Consider the following 15,808-nt stretch of genomic DNA (forward strand, 5'->3'; position numbering starts at 1 on the left):
TAATAGCATGGTAGGTGCCACCAAGCATTATGTTTAACCAGGTCCCCGGTGGTGGTATTCTCCAAAAAGATTCAGCTACTAATTGGTACTCTTCTCCCCACTGATGCCTAAAAATAATCAAGATGAAAGTAAAAACAGGGATTTTGTAAGAAGTTACTTTAGGGTTGTAATGAATTATGTTATATAACTATGTGGATACCATTTCTGGATGGATTCCAGTAATTTCTGCTGGATGCTGACATTTTAACCAGTGCCTCCTGACAACTCTTCGCATAATAAACAAAGCAGATAATCAATACCACTGAACTGCTTCTTTTTTGCTGATGATGGCAAATCAACTTGAAGAACTCCTATTTATAGACATCTTTAATATTAAACACAAAAACAAACAAATAATCAAGTATCATGTTCTGAGCATTATCTGATAGCAATGCTGTCAGATGAGGGCCACAATTTAACTATGCGCGGGCTACATGTTTGACATGTCTATATTAAAGTCTGAAGTTTAAATATTTTCTCAAATATATATCTATGTAATTGTTCTAGGTGTGTCATGTTTGGTACCACTATGTTCATGGGAGAAAGGGCTTTCAAATGAAACCCAAACTGACCCATTTCCGACATCATCATCATCATATTTCCACAAACTGGAGGACCTAGAGCTGGGAGCAGCAAGTCACCGCCTGCCACGTCACGGAGGGTGACACCACTGAAATTAGGATTCTGCAGATTTTTACAAATCAAATGACACCTCCTTACTATTCTATCATTAACTTGCCCATGGAATTGCATGTTTCCAGACTGTTATTCTCAGTTGCTAAATTATAATTAAAAGGGATAGCTAAAATACAATAAAAGCTTTCCTAGTAGTATTCTCTGTAAGCAAGTACTGCAGTTGTCACATTCGTTTGTGATTGCATGACAGCAAAGAGCTAGCATCGCAGACAAAAACTATGTGCCAAGAGATGCAGTACTGGAAAACACAAAATACAGTTAAGTTTGAACACCTCTTCCATTTTTCCCCTTTCTACAAGCAATTTTTCTAGTCTCTTCCTCTCAATATTCCACATTAGTACCCCCTTCTGTCAGTTCAATTTAGCATCACTTTCTTAGGGAAAGAAGATATTGTCCCTTAAGGTTAGCAGCAGCAAGGAATACATGAGGCCATGGCCTGTTACTATATCAGGATAATGGCTTGCACATGCATCAGACCTTTCTTACTTCTAGTGTACAAGAATAAGCAAGTCTTCAAAAAGGTGTGTGTTTGTTTTTTTGGTTTTTTTTTTTTGAGGCAGGAAATATTCTGCAACCTACCTCAACCAGCTACCTGCAGTAAGTTGTACTGAAGGACCCCAGAAGGCTAAAAATCAGGCGTTCAAATGTTCAACTGTATTTTTAATTTAAGTGATTAATACATTTGAGTTCACCTTGATGACTGGACTGTGAATATAAGCCAGAGGGTGTCAAGTACACATTCCTGTACCTCCCTTGGGAGGTACAACACATTTTATTTATTTTTAATTAAAAAGGAGCTCTTGCTGTCCCAGCCTCAGGTGGCTGGGATTCATGCAGAAGGGCCGTGCATACCCAGGAAGCAAGGTTAAAGGGGACAGCCGGGGCCCCGTCACCTGGGCTTTTCTCTCCTCCCCACAACACCTCGCCTATCTGCTATGAAAAGTGATTCATCAATATCACTTTTCATATTGCCACCTTTACGTCTCTGCTTTTGCTGGCACGGCAGAGCCTTCAGAGCTGGGTGCCCTGCAGTAGCCATTGCTCTCCAATCTGCCCTCAGAGCTGACTGGTAGTATATGTACTGATTGTGGGGGGAGAGGGGGAAGGGAAATCAAATAACTTTCAGAACAGATATAAAGCCACATTTACATTTTACTTCTGTTCAATATCAATTTCCCCCACCCTCACCATGTGCTCTAATGCTTCCCCCTCTAGCAGTCAACAATATTTCATCTTCTAGCTCATTACTGGAAAAATGAACTGATAAAAGATTACTCACATAGGAATGGTCAGTACTCAGTCTGATTCCTAATTTAAACCAATCCTCTACCCAAACAGCTTTGTTTGTTGAGCAATACGGTTTCATCAGGATTGGAAGACAAGAAATAAGTACCTCAAGACAGTTGTGTAATTAAGTGATAGCCTCAGCAATATGTGCAAGAGGCAGGGAGATGGTATATGGCCAACAAATTGACCTCTTCTTGATCTTGCTAGGCCTAGATGGTCCTCCCAGAAGAGTGCCACACCAGAACTACAATGTAATTTTGCACAACATGGTACAGTCAACTGTGAAAAAGTGTTGCCTCATGTACACATTAAGCATCTGACTGATTTTTGATGCCAAAACTGTTTACACTATAGTTCTTGTCTGAGATAGTGGTAAGTTTTTGTAAAGGTAGTAATGATACACCTTAACAAAAAAGGTACAGATCTGGAAACAATCAAAGGAAGAATCACCACTTCTTTTAAATATGTAGAATTGCTTCAGAGGGCTTTGTTATTCTTAACAGACAAGTTGAGAGTAAGTTAAAGGAGAGCTGAAAGTGATGGAACCATGTAGACAGCCTTCTCACCCATTCATTAGTGGGAACCCTGAAAGACTTAGTAATAAAGAATTAAGAATTCTATATTACTAAGTTACTATGCTAAACATTCCTAGAAATATTAAATGGCAGGATTTTCACAAGGACTGAGAACTTGCAGCTACTGTTGACTACTTGGAAGACTGAGATTGAAGTTTTATGGTCTATGTTACACAAGTCAGCAAGTTTGTTAACTAACCACATTAGAAAACTTTTCTAGCTAGAAATTCACCCCCAAAAATTTAATAAATTAACTTAATCTGAGGAATTCCAGCATTGCCAGGACTTGTGGCTCCATAAGAGTCAACTGCTCTTTGATCACAAGTATTTGATATCCTTCCCTTCTGTACTGAGGGTAAATATTTGTTTACCCTCTCATGATCAGAGTCTCTGTGCCAAGAGAAATCTCCTGCATCCAAGCTGGAGAAGACTAAGTGACAGCAGAGTGAGTTCTTTGGCTGAGCCCATGTCCTCCATTGACGACAGTAATGCAGATGGGAAGGAGTGTAAATTGCAACACTGAGAACTTACAACTTGTTTCCATCCATGGTCTGGACAGTTTCCTGCCTGTTCCCTCTCAGGCAGAGGAAAACTTTTTTGTCAACTGTCTGAAATGGGCCATCTTGATTATCCCTACAAACGTTTTTCTCCTGCTGATAATAGCTCATCTTAATTAATTAGCCTCTTAGAGTTGGTATGGCAACTTCCACCTTTTCATGTTGTGTGTGTGTGTCTTCTTACTATATGTTCCATTCTATGCATCTGATGAAGTAGGCTGTAGCGCACGAAAGCTTAAGCTCAAAATAACTGTGTTAGTCTGTAAGGTGCCACAAGTACTCCTGTTCTTTTTTCCAATCAAAAGGATATGCCCCTCTCACTGCGGAATGCTCACTGGAGCATTGTAGCCTACCTGCGCAGTCCTGGCTGCCTCACGTAAAGCAGGAAGAGAGTGACTGCCTTCCAGAGAACAAAACAAATTAATTTGAGATCGGCATGGTATTTGGATTCAGCTGAAGAGGGAACAGGGACAGTGATCGTTGGCTCTGTACCATGCATGCTCCATACAAGATGTGTCTTCCTGGGTGGTGTGTTCTCAAGAGAAAAGACACCACCAAATTGAATCTGTTCAAAAGTCTATTGTAGCACCCAGTCCCTGAAACATCTTTTCACTATCTAGTAAAGAAGAAGATGTGTTGCTGGTCAAGGAGAAAGATTTCGGTGCCTTTTATCAGCTGATGGGTGGAACAACGTGAATAAGCAAAAGAACAAAAGAGCAACATTTACTCCCTCCAACAAGCTTATGAAGTGAGAAACAAGGTGCAACTGTGAGTTGTGCTGTAAAATGTCAGCTGACAGCTATGATGTGTTATACTACAAGCCTGATTATGTCTCAGTCAAGAAATATTTTTAGTATTCAACTAGAATTAGCAGACTGTCTCATTAATTTTCTTTGCCTATTTCATTCTCTATTAGAACAGCTTCTCTTCCTCACCATAACCATTCTTAATACATCAGAATTTACAATAGGTAGTTGATCATTTTTCACATCAGCAATGTGGTTGTCACCACACCCTTAATGCAATGGATAGTTAACTGATTTTTGCAAAGCCAGCAGAGGGAGTACAGACATTGTTTTTGCTAGTTCCATATACAGTTGCTTTAAATATCAGTAGAGGAAAATAGAGAATTAAAAAAAAATAGAGACCCAGTTAAGTAAGAAAAAAATATACAAATTTTGGACCTAAATAATTGCATATTACAGTAACTAACCAGTCAAAAATGAAGCAGAGAGTTTCCTCATGCACCAATACATAGTATACTAAGGTTGACTGACAGCAATTTTTCTAGACAAGAATTAAACCTTGGAAAATAAGAATTTGCATAGTGAGTGCACTGACCTGACCTTAACTGTATTAGCATGAATGAGCCTTATAAAATAAACAGTAGTTTTGGCTTAAATTGAGATTAACAGCTACAGTTTAACGGGATCAAAAGAGAGCTAGCAACTTCTGCTTTGCCTTTTTTATTTATTTTTTTTTTAAAGCACTGCAGAATTCCTTCATTACAATCAAATTTAAACTTTGTGACAGGTTTTTTTTTTTAAACCCTTGATTTTAAGATTATTATATTTGGATTTTTAAATTGAAAATAATTCAGTAGTTAAAAATTCACTTTTCTACATTTCACCTTTCACACTTGATACTACAGTACAATTCCAGTGATCCAAATTCCTTTTAACCAAAAATCCTAGTATTAAGTCAAGTTAGTACAGTGTAAAATCCTAATAAAGGCTAGGCAATTATGTCATTTTCAACCTGCTAACTTGTGTGAAAATGACTAACTGCTTCATCTTCACTAGATGACTTGAATTAACACACCTTCCCCACCCCTGTGAAGACAAGACACAAGTGGAATCATTTGTGAGATTCTGCCAATACACTTTGTGGCCACTAAGGAAGCAATGGTTACTTACCCTATAGTAACTGTGATTCAAGATGCTGTAGTCAGTGTGAATCCTACTGTAGGTGCATGTGCACGTACACCTCAGGTATGAGATCAGAATCTCAAAGAGTGTCCTTTAAGGCTGTACATCTACCTTGTGTCTCTTCACGTTCCCATGAGGCCATAAGGACAGAGCAGCCACAACTCTCCTCAGTTCCGTTGCAATTCAAATCCTGCTTTGCTCATTCCTTTGAAAAGCAGCGATGGACAGCAGGGCGTGGGATCCACACCAAATACATTTCAAAGAATCATAGTTAATATAGAGCAGTTAATCATTCTCTTAGAGTATGGCTGTAGATCCCATTGTAGGCAACTGGCAAGCCATATCCCCCCGATGGTGGGGATAATGAGTTCTACATGCATCAAACAGCAGTTGTAGTACTGTGCTCCCAAACTTAGCAGCTGACTGGCGAGTCCAAGGCAAAGTGTTTGACAAAGCTCAGTGGGTTACCTCACATTGAGATCTGCATGGTGGCAGATAAGCAACATCCTTCTCTTCCAGAAGGTGAGTGTGCTGTAGAACTCACTCCATGCTTCTTTTTTGGGGGAAGGGGAAGGAGGTACTGCCAACAGGTAATGTGATATACATTGTGTAATCCATTTTGATATCCTATTATGAAGTAGCCTGACCTTTAGTTATTTGTAGCCAGGAATTCTAAGGAGACAATTTGAACCGTTTGGTTCAGTCAGTGAAATAAAGGTAAGTTTCCTCACTTCAGTGGGGTTTTAGGAAGAATCAAAGTTTACTGATTACTTTGGGTCAGACTCAGACCACTTGTCAAGTCCCAGTTGAGCAACCCATCTCACAAACTCACTAGTTTGCTATGAGGAACCCAGCTGCTGGGTCTGTGGGTGTTTTAAGCTTCCAGGGTCTCAGCATGCTGCAGCATTGTTTCCTTCCCTGGCACATTTCCTGGGCACCAACCTGGCATCTGTTACCCCTTCATGGAAGTGGAGCCCCTCAACCCACCTGCCTAAGGCTGCCAGGACTAATGCCGACTGCCCTCCCACCCCAATCCCTAAAATGTCCCAGTAACTTTAATAAGTCCTCTCCCAGAATTCCACCCAAATGTGAGAGACCTCTGGTTTACAGTTTAACTCTCTCAGGAGGCATATGGTAAGTGTAACAGATACTTTGCACAAGATTTTAATAACATTGCTGTTTTACTTAAAAGCTAAAGCAACAGAGTACAGATAACATCCTAATCACAATGCCCCTCAATAGATCCCCCTTCCCATGAAGTCCTTGGGGGCAGGGAAATGACCTACATTCAGGAAGGTGGGCAGCTAGCCTGATGGCTGTAAACTGAGGATGTTTGTGTGGAGGCTCGTCTTCTGGGGACCAGGTTCCTTGCATCTGTAGCTGGTCCAGGTGGTCTCTCCAACTTGTGCCCAATGTACCTGATCAATGCCAGAACCCAGCTGAGAATGGTACTCTGCTTTGCATGTTTTAGGGTGTAGATACCAATTCAGCTTTAATATTATATTCTGCGGAACTATGACCTTGTTCATCTGGTGTCAGGTCAGACTAAACTGACCTGAGACAGAGATGTAAAGGCTGCTGGTGAAGTCTGGCAATTGGTGTCATGTACGTGCATTCCAATATGTGGCATATCTATTATTATGGTTTGAGGGGAAAGAGCCTTTCCAAATGAAAGCCACTGAAACTTTCGTCTTTTCATAGCTGCAGCTGAACAGATCTAGTGCTTCTCTTAACGCTGCTGTTCAAAACTTTACCAAGTAATTTCAACACTACTGTAAAGAAGTTTTGCTAACATATTTAGCATTACACCTGTGTCTGTTTCACATAACTTCTGTTTGGGAAGCCTAGAAACAGCTGATGCAGGCACTAGAACTATTCATAAAATAGGAAGGTCAGAAGAAAGAGGAAGTCTTAGAGGTCTGCTTTTCCAGAGTCAGTGTTGAGTCTGTGACAGACTGTCAACCTATAAGAATCTGGGGACCATCACACCAAAGAACCACTTTGACTGCAAAAAGCCACTCAATCATGCTAAATGCCCACCGCTGAACCTCATTAACCTAGACAGACGCAAGGACTTGCATGCCACTTATGTGAGGCATAACCACTATGACAAGCAGGTCTTTGGTTTCCAGTAAATAGTACTAGACACCGCCACACAACCCAAACTTGCTACACTTCAGCAGTCAGAAGGAATTGGGGTGGCCTCAAATGCCTCTCCTTTTATACTCTCGAAACCCTGTGTTGGGGAGGGGAGCGTGGCTACAAACATTGCTCTCTAGATGATTCTGGAATCTCAGATGTCTTGACTCCACAAGTGAAAACATGCAGAGGCTACCTTGACAGAGAACTAAATATTTTAGATGGTTCTTCATTCCTTCCACAAGGGGTGTTCAGTCAAATAAAGAATTTAAGGCAAGATTTTCAAGAATGACCAGTGACGCGAGCAGCATAAGACACATTAGCAAGGCCTCATTGTCAAGGGACGGTTTTGCAGCCTTGTCTGGAAAGCAAAGCCCACTTAAGACCACTCAGGTTGTACATTCAAAAAGAGTCACTAGTCACTTTTGAAAGTCTTAGTTTAAAATGTATATAAAACAATATTTTCTTATTTTTTCAGGTAGTCTACTCCCCTCAAAAAAACAAAACACAACCACACCAATCTCGGTGTGAAAATGTCATGCAATCATTGTGGAACAGACACTATGGCAACAGTTTCATTACAAGTGTCTTTGCACGCATCAGGATGTGTATCTGATGAGAAGCAGTACAGAATAGTACTACTGACCAGAATTGTGGTACTAGAATCATAAGCGAACATTAAATTCAGGAATGAGCAGACGGGAGGTGGAGATGGAGATGTATTCTACAGAGCAGTGACATTCTATGTCTAGTATAGATAGGATGAACAAGTAAACCAATGTCATCTATTTGATCAGCAAAACAGACAACACAAGCCAGTTGAGTAACTGGAGACAAAACATATATAAACAGTTGGAGACAAGAACAATTCAGGCTTAAAAGCAAAACAAAGTTACTGCAACTGAGATCAGAAAGATGTTTTTATTTTTGCTCTAACTTTTGAAGAAAACGTATGCAGTCAGCTCTCCTATTTGCATGGATCTGTCAAACAGCATCAGTGAAAGAGAAACTCTGTATTGCATGGAAGTGAGAACTAAAAGTAGTTTAGATGTTTTAAGAAAATAAGATAAAAGGAACATTGCCAGAATGGAATTTAGTAAAGGTTAAATAACGTTTACCTAGGGTTTTTAACCACACCAGTATCCCAGTTGCTCATGTCCTTTTCAGGTCGTTGTCGTGCATTATGAATGAATAAGAAGTTACCTTTATTAATGAAGACAGGTTCCTTACAAGCTTCTGTAAGATGACTTTACCAAAGACAACCAAAATTTCAAGTCCTGTTGTCCCATTAGTTATTTGGCTAGAAAATTTTAGACAGAAGATCTGTATTTCAGAATTAATCTGTGTTGTATCACGGGCAGGGTAATGCACTGATCTGACTGGAACTTAAATACTGTGTGACTTATTTAGCTATCACCTGCAACTTAGGGCAGAAAGAATTAATATCTTCCCATTTCCTCATAAGAAATGCCTCCAATATGCCAGTCCTGTTCCATTTTAGAGAATGTGCATACATGATCATACCATCTCCCTAGCATGTGGCACAGTGACTTGCTGAGCCACAAAGGAACTTGAAATAATACATCAAGAAGACAAGTCATTGATTTTTTTTTAAACACTGATATCCAGCATACAACAGGGTTTATACAGAATAATTCTTTTCTCCATATTGGTATTCATAGGTCAGCAGCTTGCACCCAGTGAGCAGTGCATTTTGGTTGTCTTGGTGATGGCCAATAGTTTTCCAAACTTGCTTTACCTTTTAAAAAAAGAGAGGCAGCAAGTTACTTAGGAAGACTATCACGTTAAACCAGTGGTTCTCAAACTGGGGGTCATGACTACTTAGGGAGTTGCAAAGTGATTACATGGGGGTTGTGAGCAGTCAGCTCTGAGCTCCCATTAAATTACCCCATTTTTTATTGGGGTGAGGGTCACACAGATTCTTGCTGTGTGAAAGGAATCATTAACACAAAGTTTGAAAACCATTGTGTTAAAGGTAATTTAAAAATCCCTTGAGTTCACACAGTAGATTATAAATGCAAGACTCAAACATAAGTATTTATTAGGGCTGCCGATTAATCGCAGTTAACTCAGGCGATTCAAAAAATTCAAAAAAATAAATAATCGCAATTAATTGCACTGTTTAATAAATTTCAATTGGTATTCTATTTAATATTTTGGATGTTTTTCTACATTTTCAAATATATTGATTTCTATTACAACACAGAATATTAAGTGTACAGTGCTCACTTTTTTTATTCTAAATATCTGCACTGTAAAAATGATAAAAGAAATAGTATTTTTTCAATTCACCTCATACAAGTACTGTAGCGCAATCTCGATTGTGAAAGCATAACTTACAAATGTAGATTTTTTGTTACATAAAAACACAAACAAAATAACGTGAAACTTTAGAGCCTACAAGTTCATTCAGTCCTACTTCTTGTTCAGCCAATTGCTAAGACAAACAAGTTTATTTACATTTACAGAAGATACTGCTGACCGCTTCTTATTTACAATGTCACCTGAAAGTGAGAACAGGTGTTTGCATGGCACTTCTGTAGCCAGAGTTGCAAGATATTTATGTGCCAGATGTGCTAAACATTCATATGCACCTTCATGCTTCGGCAACATTCCAGACGACATGCTTCCATGCTGATGATGCTCATTTAAAATAATATGTTAACATTTTTGACTGAACTCCTTGTGGGAGAATTGTATGTCTCCTGTTCGGGTTTACCCACATTCTGCTATATAATTTCATGTTATAGCAGTCTCGGACGATGACCCAGCATATGTTCATTTTAAGAACACTTTCACAGCAGATTTGACAAAATGCAAAGAAGGTACCAATGTGAGATTTCTAAGGATAGATACTGCACTTGACCCAAGGTTTAAGAATCTGAAGTGCCTTCCAAAATCTGAGAGGGACGAGGCGTGGAGCATGCTTTCAGCTGTCTTAAAAGAGCAACACTACGACGCGGAAGCTACAGAACCCGAACCACCAAAGAAGAAAATCAATCTTCTGCTGGTGGCATCTGACTCAGATGAGGAAAATGAATATGCGTCAATCCGTGCTGCTTTACATCGTTATCGAGCAGAAACGATCATCAGCATGGATGCAGGTCTTCTGGAATGATGTTTGAAGCATGAAGGGACATATGAATCTTTAGCACATCTGGCATGTAAATATCTTGCGATGCTGGCTACAACAGTGCCATCAGAACATTTGTTCTCACTTTCAGGTGACACTGTAAACAAGACGTGGGCAGCAGTATCTCCTGCAAATTGTAACAAATCTTGTTTGTCTGAGTGATTGGCTGAAGTAGGACTGAGTGAATTTGTAGGTTCTAAAGTTTAAATTTTATTTTATTTTTGAATGCAGTTACTTTTTGTACATAATTCTACTTTGTAAGTTCAACTTTCATTATAAAGAGATTGCACTACAGAACTTGTATTTTGTTTTTTATAGTGCAAATATTTGTAATAAAAAATATACAGTGGGTACTGTACACTTTGTATTCTGTGTTGTAATTGAAATCAATATATTTGAAAATGTAGAAAACATCCAAAAATATTTAAATAAATGGTATTCTATTAACAGTGCGATTAATCGCGTGATTAATTTTTTTAATCGCTTGACAGACCTAGTATTTATGCGCCCCTCCCCTTCCAGCTCACAGAGAAAAATTTCATATTCTGATTCTTTTGCATTACCATTCTGTAGTGTTCGGGCTGCAAAAAGCAGAGGGATTTGAATTAAAGACCAGATCCTTAGTGTTTTTTTCCAGGAAATTCATTACGGTTTTCTATTAAAATACAGATCCTTTTCAAATATCAAAAATCTATATACTTGCTGTTGTGTGTTTCTCCAAATTAATGCTTTGAGAATTTTCAGTATCAATCTATGAGGACATTCTTTCATCTTATGCAGATAATTCATACAAGTTCTGAAACTGAAATAAAAGAGTCATGAAAACATTTCTAGAGTTTTAGAAAAAAGACTTATAGTCTGAATTTGGAACCTGCAGTTTTCTTAGTGTTCAGATTTTAAACTTGACTATTTCTCATGTACACAGTTAACCATTTATTGCTGTTTTACAGCATAAACACTCAGTGGTAATTAGTACAAGAGGGAGGGAGGAAAAAAAAACAAACCAGAAAACAGTTGATGCCACAAAGTCCTTTATACATACAGGGATAAGTTATCTGCCATGATAGTCTCCAGTCCCTCTTCCTCTTTTTAGCAGTGAAGAGAATGTTGTAGAAAGTATTTATTAATTATTGGAATTTCAATCACACAAATTAATAAGCTATGCTTGAAAACTTGAAACTGATCTATTCCCTTGCATCCTTCCTCAAGGATACAAAGGTTGCAGAGGTTTAACCTTAAAACCACACTTTTTAGTTAAACTGGTTCAAATTTGTATGTAGACAACACCAGGACATTCATGCTGATTTTTGCACTGTTAATCTGATACAATTGTAAATTTAAAGAACAACCACTGCAAAAATATAGTGATCTTGTTTAAATACAGAAATTGATTTTAAAACTGGTTTTAGTTATTGTAGGTTTCCTCACATAAAGTTGAGCAGATGTGTGTCAAAAGGGACAGGTGATGAGATAGGAATAAAAAGGCAGATCAGTTTTGCATTGAAAGTCTTGAGTGCCTTTGAAATGGCTAAATGAGAGTGAAAAATTACTAAAATATTTTTACTTTCAGAGAGACCAAAGGGACCACTCTCTTACCTGTGAGTTTTCACTATTTTGACTGCATAGAAACAGAAGTTCTGATTAAGTATACATGAAGCCAAATATTTTATACCCAACAGTTTTCAGTACAGGCAGAACGGATAACAATGACAGAGTTTCATATACACAGGATGCTAAGTGACAGAGGATAACCTATTTATTCAGTTAATTAATGCTGTCTGCCAAACTGCTTCAAGATAACAGGAATTAGCACACACTTTGGTGATATATTCACCCGGTAAGAGTGGACATATAAGCAAATACCTGCTGCCCTCACTAACTGAAGTTTTGGGCACATTTCACCTACTTGGAAAAAGATTTTACTACTACTGGTAGCAGTTCATGAAGTGCTGTTTAAAGTTCTCACTTGAGAGCCTTAAAATTTGAAGTAAGTATTCAAGAGCACACTCCAAGTACATACACTATTTTTTACAGGTAATCACTAACAGGTTAGTAAGATCACAAAAAACTGCTTTATAGCCAACTTCACATTGTCTTCACTGCTAGCTAGATGTTTGACTGTCTTATTTTTTTAAACCCAGAACACAATACACCTTGATTAACATCTAGACTATTAGTAAGGTCTATGCAATTATATTAGCAGCCGCAAACCAAAACCAGTTTCTTAGATACTTGGAGCATAAGCAAGGGTTAAAATAAATAAAAATGTCCTACAGTGGCATATTTACCTTGTTGTAAAAGTAGCTGAGCAATTAAAGAGCTTGAAGCAGATTCCTCAGTGAAACAGCTGTCAAACTCAGATGTGGTCTACCACTACCAACTTATGTCGGTGTAACTACATTGCTCAAGGGTGTGGAAAAGTATACCCATCTAAGCCCCAGTTTAGACAGCACTATGTTGATGTGAGGGCTCCTCCTGTCAACATAACTACTGCCTCTCAAGGAGGTGGAGTACCTATGCCCATGGGAACCCGTCGGCATACATGCCATCTTCACTACTACAGCAGCACTGTAAATGTAGAGAAGCCTTAACTTACAACAATCTAATCAAACTAATACTACCCTACTACCTTCTTGCATATAACTATAGGAGTAAACGGCATATTTACCCAATGTACTGAATTTTATATACACAAAATTCAGTATGCTTACAAACTCTTATTTTGTCTTACCTCTCTAGTTTTTAGCTCATGAAGTTTAGAAGAGAAGAGCTTCATAAAGATTCCCCAAATACAAATATATTTAAAAAAAAATAGTTTTAGATTGACTAGCCCACATGCTAAAAAAAGGCATTGTAATACCCTTTTAGAAACTTGAAGATTCCCCTTCAAGCCCCCATCAGTAGCACTTCTCCATCTGAAGCGGATTTCCTGTGCTTTGAGGGTAGCTGAAATTAGCATAGTATTTTTGTTTTAAATTTTCCATCTTAGGCAACCTTAGACTGTTTGAGTGTAGGAAGTACAAAGTTCCTATCCAGGGTTCCCTTTGACATAGCATTGAGTGCAATCATAAACAGAGTAGACTGCAAAGTCAACTGCTCACTTGCAAAAACCACCACCACAAATATCAACTCTCATTGTGTCCATTCCTTAAAATCCTGGGAAGAGAGAGACAGGCTTTGCAGAATACCCTGAAGGATGAATGATCAGGGCTACTTCAGACTAAGGATAGGGATGAAGGAAAAAAGGAGTACCAGAAATGAGTGCCAATAGTCCTCTCCTAACCCTCTTTTCTTTCAATGTCTGGTCTGGGGCCTCCAGCTTGAGTGTCTCTACTGACCACAACTGCATCAGAATGGCAAGGACAGAAAGAACCTCTCACATATGCTAGCCTTTGATCATTCGGTAATTTATAGATAAAGATATAGACTGGCGCAGCTCAAAAGACAACCAATGTCATACATATGGTGAGAAACTCCTTAGCAAGCAGGATTTACACTCCACACCACTTCAATTTAAAAACTTAAGACCCAAGTTCCTTGTTATTTGCATCCACTTAGCTATCTAAATACACCCCTTAGCACAGAATTTCACACCAGAACTCAAGCTTTCGTTTGAGTTTCCAAACCTTATGGTTGTGCAGAAAAACAAAAAGAGTTGCAAATGTGAGCCAAGTCAGTGATGTCTGCCTAAGGCCTCGTCTATTCTAGAAGAGTTGTGCTGGTTTAACTAGACAAATGATTTTAAAATCTAAAACAGATTTAATTCTTGCTTCAATTGTTTTAACATGTTCAGTAAGGGTTAAGTTTTTTTTCTCTTAATTAATTGGCCTCTCAGAGTTGGTAAGACAACTCCCACCTGTTTATGCTCTCTGTATGTGTGTATATATATCTCCTCAATATATGTTCCATTCTATATGCATCTGAAGAAGTGGGCTGTAGTCCACGAAAGCTTATGCTCTAATAAATTTGTTCGTCTCTAAGGTGCCACAAGTACTCCTGTTCTTCTTTTTTTAGTAAGGGTTAAGTTTGTTTAAGTTCACACTGATTTAATTAGATAAATTTAAATACATTTAAAACAAGTTAAACCAGTGCAACTTTCTTAGATTAGACAATAGTCTTGCATACATGAATAAGCTTCAGTTTATTTTAAAGGTGTTACCTTAAATCAGTTTAGTTCAACCAAAGCAAGGGGTCATGTAGATATATTTTAGTTTAAACCAGATTAACTCTGTATTTCATCTACTTAAACTGAAGAAAACCAGATTTAAATCAAAATAAGAGTATGCACCAGTGTTTTCCCCAGTTTAAAAAAAAAAAAAAAAAGAAGAAGTTAAACGGTCTAAAACCAGTGCAAGTCTGGAAGCAGCCTGAAACAATAGCTAAGATATTAACTGCTGCCATTCATCTCAATGAGGTTTTTATTCTAACATAAAATATGCAAGTTTGTGTCAACATTAACTACTTTTTTTTTTTTACAGAGCATTTTAACATCCAGACAGCGTTTATCTCCGAAACCTACAACTACCTCCCATATCTTCCCAGCTTTTAAGAACCCTAACTATCCCTGTCCAACCACCCAAGAAACTTCTGTAAGAGTTATGTATATTTTAATTAAATTCCTCAATGCAATAGAAGTTATGGGGCAATGTAAGTTTTACATAACACTGATGACCCCTTACCCCTCCTTCTCTCACACACAGACTCTTCAGGCATTCCTGTAACACAAATAAAACAATATGCTCTTGAGACCATTTCATACTTGATCCAATAGAAAAAAAATTATTTAAGTTTGAAAATTATGAGCCAGCCCCATTCTACCAAAGAATACTAAATGAATCAGCAGCCCTATGCACACTGCATTAGTTTAATTGTGAGGTGACTACAGGATGGAACACTGTAGCAGTGGTTCCCAGGAGAAACTGATTAACTCCTGGCCATATGTATATTAAGTCTACCCTGGGCTCTGCTTTACTTAACTATCTGAGACGGTAGATATAAGTAATTGTAGGAAAGGGCATTAACAATTTGCCGTATCTTCACTTGCTTCCCTAGCCTACTAACATCAGTTTAGTCTTCTCCAAACTGACTTTCAGACAGCAAGCCCTTACTACAGTATATCCAAATGTCTACCATTGTAGAAAGCATTTGACAGCTGACTGGGTTGGTGAGGTAGAGCTGCACCTTAATACTGTATTTAATGTCTCTTTACCAATAGAGCTGGATGAGATCTTTTTCAGCAAGTAATTTGTTGGCTGGGGGGGAAAAAAAGCTTCAATAAACCTAAAACTATCAGTAAATTCATTTATGTCAGATTTGCCAAATATTTTAAATTTTTTTGCAGTTTCATCAAAACTGTTTCAGTAGTGTCAACACAAAACAGTTTTTTACATTACTGAAATTCTGATTTTATGGGCTGGAATCACCAAGTGACCT

The 15,808-nt window shown here is 38.2% G+C and overlaps 1 protein-coding gene across 11 annotated transcripts in view; it reads right to left on the reverse strand.

Annotated features, from left to right (window-relative positions):
• The window catches only part of ATP2B1 (ATPase plasma membrane Ca2+ transporting 1), a 105,074-nt gene that overhangs the window by 79,804 nt on the left and 9,462 nt on the right, over positions 1-15,808 (reverse strand). For 2 of the 11 annotated variants that reach the window (XM_065560300.1, XM_065560347.1), the window contains exon 2: positions 11,075-11,177. The exons of the other annotated variants lie outside the window; for them this stretch is intronic. The gene's annotated coding sequence lies outside the window, so the exon portion shown is untranslated. The remainder of the gene's footprint in view (positions 1-11,074; positions 11,178-15,808) is intronic. 11 annotated transcript variants of the gene reach the window in all.

The sequence above is a fragment of the Chrysemys picta genome, chromosome 1, assembly GCF_011386835.1.
Source record: "Chrysemys picta bellii isolate R12L10 chromosome 1, ASM1138683v2, whole genome shotgun sequence".
Taxonomy (NCBI): Eukaryota; Metazoa; Chordata; order Testudines; family Emydidae; genus Chrysemys; species Chrysemys picta.